Raw genomic sequence first — 7,725 nt, 5'->3', positions numbered from 1 at the left:
TAGCATCATCGCAATCAAAATACAGACGTTCGTGTCGTGTTTCTGGTGCCATGTTCTAAGGCCGCTATAAAGTTTCCATGGATATGCTAACGATTGGCTTAATTAAATCTGTCACTAGGTAGCAATGTGCGTGAAGTGTATTTAAGAATGATTACTTATAATCAAATTTGAATTGATCAACTTGTGGTATATAAAGCTATTATTATAAAAAAAAAGTACTTAAGATAGCGTCAGTAAGAGATCTTAAGACACAGAAAGAGATTACAGACCGTATTAATAAATCAATCTCACCCTTGAGTACGATCTCAAATAGACATTTAATGTATTGAACTATTGAATAAACAAAGCTAAGGTGTCATTTAAGAGCTTGTTCTTAGCTGAGTGGGCGTTTGTGAATGAACTAAACTTAAAATTCATCATATGCTGTAACGTAAGATATCCCTTGAGATGTTATTGATGTCTGTTTATTAATCGCGAGGACCTTAAGATGCTGACGCCAATTTGACAGGAACTCAGCTAATATTATATTTAGTAGCGAAATTATAAACACGGGCCTGAATCTTTGCCCAATAAGACAAGTTAAATGGTTAGCAAATAATAATAAGTTTTACAAATAATGTTTACATCTGTAAAGGTCTATCTAATAGGTTTTTATTTTATAAGAAAATTAATTCTGTTAGTTGTAAGGTCATAGGGATAAACCGATGGTGTAACTACTGAATAAATAAAATAAATCAAAGTATGCCATTTCTAGTATTATATATCAACGTACCTCATCTTGCATTAACCATTGAAGCGGCATTATGGAGCTATTCTCTGGACAATACCTCATATTATAGACCGGCCTGTTCGAGGAGTTCTAGCAATTTGGAAAAGAAACCTCATAAGCCATTCAGGGGATGTATGGCTAATTTGTTTTTTAACTGTTGTAATTTTAATCGTAGTGTTTTTTTACTAATAGGCGACTAGAAATTAAAAGTTTTTATCCAATTGCAGAAGTTTCGTGTTTTTACCTTATACCTATCGTTGTTTCTTATAAAAATCTAAAATTGAATGTGGAAAACTTAAGTCTAAAAAAAATTTGATAAAATCGGTTTAGCCGCTGCGAAGGTTACTCGCACTAAAGTAATTATTATAAACCTTCAAAAATTTCATGCGAAATTCAATAAAAAGCATCTTAATTTAATTTGCCCTTGCTCATCTGTACCTAGTAGATATCTTATCAGCAAGGTCATGTGACATGACGTCAAAGTCCGTATTAAATATAGAGATCAAATTTGTTTGTAAGTTTGTATGTGGTGGGTAATCCCGCAAACTATTCACCCGATTCCGATAATTATTTCACTAATAGAAAGCTACTCTACATTATCCTGAGCGCTTTATCATACTTTTATCCCTTGGCAATGAGAATAAACATCTCGAAAACTCCAATGCAGGCGGAGTCGCGAGCAAAACTTAATTTATATACAGTAATATCTTGCTGTGCTTCAACAAGGTAACATACTACAGTGGCGTTAGCCTAGTTGGTTGTGGAACGGACTGCCGAGACGAATGTTCGCAGCTTTAAATCCCAAGGGAACACACCTCTGACTTTTCTAAAAAATTATGCGTGTATTCTTTGTGAATTATCGCTTGCTTTAACGGTGAGGGAAAACATCGTGAGGAAACCTGCATACCTGAGAAATACTCTATAGGGATTTTCGAGGGCGTTTGAAGTCTACCAATCCGCACTAGGCCAGCGTGGCGGACTAAGGCCTGATCCCTCTCAGTAGTAGAGGCGACCCGTGCCTAACAATGGGACAGTATATAATACAGGACTGATGATTATATATAGGTATAAGTAATACTTACTACTGGATATTAAACAGTTAAAATCACACAACAAAAACAAAAATAAAAAACGAAAAAATACTTAATCTTCGTCGAGTCGAGTTATTGGCCTTAAATTCTATAAAAAGGCACAATGGATGCTTTGTTGGTACAGATAAAAGATGGAAGCTATTATTAGGTAGGTATATCTCTAACAGATGCAGCATTGACGGAAAATAATCGGTTCAATGTTGAATACTTTAGATAAAGTTAATTAGTTTACTGTATAAAACAGTTTTGTTGATGCATATAAAAATAAAAAATAAGGTTTAGACTGTCTTTTCACATTGCTTACCATTTTGATTCGAGAAAAACGGACCTAATGCATATTCAGCAATAATTTTACAAATCTTTGACATAATAAAATATTTAAATGTATATAAATGTCTACAAAATAATTCACGTTTTTCAGAGAGAGAATTTTTTCAAAAATATAAATATATTTGAAAATAATAAAATGCAAAACAATATTTGTCAGAAGTGGGATTCGAACCCACGCCCACAGAAGTGGACTGCGACCTGAACGCAGCGCCTTAGACCGCTCGGCCATCCTGACGATAGGTAATGTTTCGAAATTAATATTGTATTACCGCACTGTAGGTATTTGCCATATCTTTATTTTTACTACATGAAAATATGCTGTAATTTAATAATATACAATATTATTGTTACGCCTAATAATATTTTATATTTAATCATTTAAAAACAGTTATAAAATTTTCTTAAATGTTTACGTACATATCTTTTATATATTCAAACGATATTTTCACACATATAAAAAAAATATTATGCGAAAGTTTCATGAACTTGAAAATATGAAATAACTATTCATCCATTAATATTAATAAGACAACAAAACACTCAAATACCGGCACTTGAAAAAAAAATTACACGTCTCTGCCTACCCCGCCTAGTGAGTTTACGACGGGCGATACATCCGCTCTGTTTGATGTGCCATGTGGTTCCGGAGTTAACATGTGCTCAGAGCTTTAGGTAAGGAATTTGCATTCGCATAAAGTCTTACAATATTGTACTTTTTTTATTTACACTGATTTTATGTTTTGTGTGCCAGTATTTAAAAAGAGAATTATTACACTTTGTCTTAATCTCGATAATATATTTTTTATTCCAGCATTCCAATAAAGAACAAAGTAGAATGATATCTGTATTCGTCCGGCTAGCGACCACTGTACACAAAGTGTGAAACTCGACTTAGTGACCCACGTAAGTGTGTCGCATTCCGGAATCATCCAGTGTATATTTGGTTTCAAACAGCTCCATTAATTCTAATGACTTAAGTATATCCGGTTTCAAATACGTCCATATACCTAATTCTAATGAATTAAAAACTTACCCCCTTATTCATAGACGTTTTTTATCGAACGATCGAGTAAGGCTGTGATAACAAGTCTGTTTTTCAGTGCTGACGGCATGGCAGTCTTCGCAGTGCGTAGACGTAGGGTCGTTGTGATTGGCTAATATTGAAATACAACAATAATAACCAATCACAACGGCCCTATGTCCATTTTTTAGTGCCGTTGGGCACTGAGAAACAGGCTTGTTATCACAGCTTTACTCCGTCCTTAGATAAAAAACGTTTATGAATAAGGGGGTAAATCTTTAACATCTAAATCTTAAATGGTAATTTTACGGAAAGATATCTAATCCAATTAACCAGGTTACATTAGTAGACAATTCCAAAATCAAAACAGTTTGACCCAATTTAAAACAAATAACCCAGAAGTAATAATTTAACTCGCCAGTTCATTTCAATAAATATTTGATATCTTCACCAATCGTGGCGAAACGACTTCGAATCTTGCTTTCGGTTTATGTACGTTGTCGAATTTATGGTTTAACTCGAAGACAATTTTGTCAGCGATCCAGCGAAATTGGACATAAAGTTCCTTAGCCTAATATCAGGAAGAAAAGAGCTAGATTAGTCGGGTAAGGCACGCTCTACAAAATATCTTGAAGCTTAGTTAATACAACTTGAAGTAACGGAGACTTTAGAATCACCAGCTTTACTTAAGACTCGGTTATTTAAGTGTCTGCAAATTTTAATGTGTTCAAAGAATTGGTTTACTAAATCTAGATTTGTTTAGTCTTGAATGAAATGGACAAAATATTGAAGTGATTTTTTGAATGAGTTGAAATTTTTAACCGTCAAATTAAAGAAATGAAGATTAGGACCACAACTTATTAGATCGGTCTATTGCAAGTTGGTGGACTGCTAGATGCTTGAATTTCGCTGGCCTGCTTTACTGTCACATACCAGCTGACACGAGATAACTTAATTAGGCTTGCTTATAATAATTTAGAAAGTACTCATTGTCCAGTCAAACAAAACATAATATCAAGTAAGTATATCACTAACAGCTTTAAATATATTATACTTAAAGAACACACATTAACCAATTTCACCAATTATTCGATCAAACATTTGATAGAACTGTGGAACCTTAAAATTCTTCTAAAACTCGAAGTTTAGCTCACGTTAACCCAAGAATTTCACGGGTAATTAATTCTCCAACAAGGATTACATTGTAGTTTGATGTGAAGAAGTTCTTTGAGACGTGTTTGCTATCTATTATTGATCACTTTGTATGGAGACCACCCAAGTTAGAATGTGTTATTTTAAACGCGTGCCAATGAAACAGGAATGGGGAGCTATTTTACTTGTAATGCGCAAATATTTCTAATATCCAAATCAAAATAGTACTTAGTGGGTTAAGGAATGGAATGTCCTTGGACGATGTATCGCTTGGAGTATGATTCAGATATGTTTGTTTACTGCGATGTTGACTTATAGCGTTCATAGATTTTGGTGTCCTACTATTAGATCGACATTCGTTTTTCACATCTTTAAGATCTATTACTTCTGATTATATTACTTTTATTCAGGGTAAAAGGTCTCAGGGGAGGTAGCAAGAAAACATAATTAAGATAAGTATAAAGAAAATAAATTTGGTTCCCATGTTTTCAACACATTGAGAAAGGCAATCGAATTCGTTCCCAAACAGAAAATCCAGTTAATTTACCAACACGAAAAAGCCAAATACGTGACGACAAATTCGCTTTCACAATTTGTTTGGTAACCGCAATCTTACAGCGCGAAGGTCGAGGACAGAGATCTGACATTAATGTATTCAAATGGAATTCTTAATAAAAAAATAATATTATATTAAAAAGAGAATTGTTAATATGAAATATTCCTGTCGCTACTATATTGTTGAAGTAATAAGGTAATTACAAATATACCAGAGCAAATTTTAAAATGAAGTTTATTCTTAAATTATATACCTGAGTAGGACATAAAAATAATAAGGGTGATATAATTAAAGGTTTTTAAATCATTACCGGCGTTTCGCCGAAGGTCAAAACTGACTTCAAATCGTAACCTATTTATAACAGAAAGATCTATCTCACATTTCAGGAGCTTCATTGATTTTACTTCATACAATATAAAATTATAGAAAAAATATATTTTACCGACTACCTACAAAGATTATTCAGCCTAAAAATATCGTCGACATAATTCGGACGGATATACTCACTATTCAGTCCGTTCAGCTGCTTAATAAACTCCACTTTCTGATAAGTAAAACAAGTGATCGTGTTTAGCGTGTCCGGTGATCGTTTGATCTCGCACGTGCCAGATGCAATGGTTTGCACGTGCTGACTGATACAGGCTGCAGTGCTAAGTGTTGGTGGCCACGCAGTGACGATGATTCAGATATTCCACTTTTGTAATTTAAACGGTTTTCATGTTTACGAGATATGTGAATTGAATTGATAGATATTTACGCGAATTATTTTAATGACATAAAAACGTTTTTTGGTTAGAAAAACATTTAAAATAGCAAACAAAATAGTGAAGTAACATTTCCAGGAAAAACCTAATAGCTAAAATAGTAAAATTTTAGACAATAAAATCTCAAAGAGACTTATGACATGGATTTGGATTACTTAGTCTAGAACGAAGAATTAATTTATGATGTGTATTCTAAATATTTCCACTAATATTAAAAAAAAAAAAATTAAGTACTCAATTCTTAAAATTCTTTCATTTGTAGGAAGCTACATATGTCTGAGTACTACTTGGTACTGTTATCCAGGGAATGGATTTAAACTTGAGCCATTTCTACTTTTTGATGAAGAAACGACGCAAATCACAAGGCCGTTGTTATAAATCCAACACTTTTTCGAATGATGGTCTTACTCGATGCAAGGAAGCAGGTGTAGTACTTAATGTTCGTTTTACTGCCCTTATGACTTGTGCGTTTATGACGATACAAAGAGAAAAACTGAATGAAAGATAAACAATTGCAACAAAGTTCAGAGAATGATGGATAAATGAAGATCTGGACAACGTTACCGTGCTTTGAAGGTTGCCTTATTTGGATTCTTGGAATAGGTTTGGGCTTATTCTTATTAAGAAATCCTGACTGTCTTATTGGCGTACTTGGTTCGAATACGACTACCGCGTTGAGGTCCTAGGTTCGAAGCCCAAGTCGGGCCAAAAAAATAATTGCGACTGGGTTTTTCCACCTTAAAAATAACTCAGTCGCAGCTCGGAGTCAGGAACTTGGCGATGTAATACCCTCGTGCCTCGATAATCACGTAAAGCCTTTTGTCATTTGCCTGATCTCTTTCCGGTAATGTCGGATTGTCGTCTCAACAGACTATGAAAGTGAAAGAACAGAGAGTGCACTTGTGTACTGCGCACACTTGTGCACTATTATATCTCCTGCGTACCTGACTGATCTCTGATGAGACTGGCCTCTATGAGGCATCCATTCATTCATTTAGTTTATTCATTGATAATGTATATTCATTTTGGATGTAACTAATATATTGGATACTAAATGATATGCCGAGATGTTTGAAAACACGCTTTGTAGGCACACATTGCGCAACAAGGACTCATCTAAAGCCGTGAAAGACCTAAATGTGTCCTCATTCCTCAAAAGAGATAATGACACTTATAATTCTGTTACAAGTCTAATGTTATTTCCTTACATCACAGACCTAAAGCTTCTTGAGTGAGCTTTTAGGCAAAGTAGGTGTCCTTTCCCAAAGTCGCTAAGAATAACTTGACTTCAATATCTGCCACAAAAGCTTTCTTAGGCTTCTATGTTATAAGTATTGTCTGTAGAGCGTAGGTGCTTTCACTATGCCAAAAATAATATATGAAAAAATGTGTGAAAAGCTGTCGTTATTGTCGTGGGTAGTGGAAAATCGTGTTCTGACGATTTATACGAAACACTGGCGACATGCGAAGAAAACGGAGTAATCTAAATAACCACTTATTTAGATTATTCTGTTCTTTATTTCTAAATAAATAAAGATATATTTATATTATTATTTTTTCTTATCTATCTCTGCACTGCTATTTATTTCTAATTTCTAAGTAGCCTAAACTCGTTGCGCGGCACAAAGGTCTTTTTGGAATGAATTATAATTGTACAATTTTCCGGAAATCCAAGGACCTTTCAGCTTGGTTCTTCTTCTTCTTCTTCTTCTTTTATATGATGACTACCACGTTTATCTATCGGTGTCTTTGCCAATGTCTAGTAATAATAGTAGGTACAAAACAAAAAGAGACTAGGTATATAATCAGGTTGTCATTTTCATCAGCTACTTTCTGTAGTGTAGTTTTTCTCTATAACAAGTTGACAGCGTCAAAATAACATATTAGAGACATGCAAAGTCTGCTGTTTCATTAAAAGCCGGTGAAGTAAGACAAATGTTCAAATATGCCAAATACGAAATGACCAAGTAGGTACTACAAGTAGCTCGTTTGCTACTAAAATTTGTATACATTTTAGCCGTAGATAATAAGTCCTATAGATA

The 7,725-nt window shown here is 34.0% G+C and overlaps 1 non-coding gene across 1 annotated transcript; it reads right to left on the bottom strand.

Moving 5' to 3' along the window:
* Positions 1-2,341: 2,341 nt before the first annotated feature.
* Trnal-cag lies at positions 2,342-2,425 on the bottom strand. Its single transcript has one exon. It is a non-coding gene; the product is annotated as a tRNA-Leu (tRNA).
* Between the last annotated feature and the right edge of the window lie 5,300 nt (positions 2,426-7,725).

Source organism: Manduca sexta, chromosome 24 (assembly GCF_014839805.1).
Source record: "Manduca sexta isolate Smith_Timp_Sample1 chromosome 24, JHU_Msex_v1.0, whole genome shotgun sequence".
In the NCBI taxonomy this organism is placed as follows: Eukaryota; Metazoa; Arthropoda; class Insecta; order Lepidoptera; family Sphingidae; genus Manduca; species Manduca sexta.
Note: the sequence above shows the minus strand (reverse complement) of the source record. Positions and strands in the feature narration are given on the sequence as shown.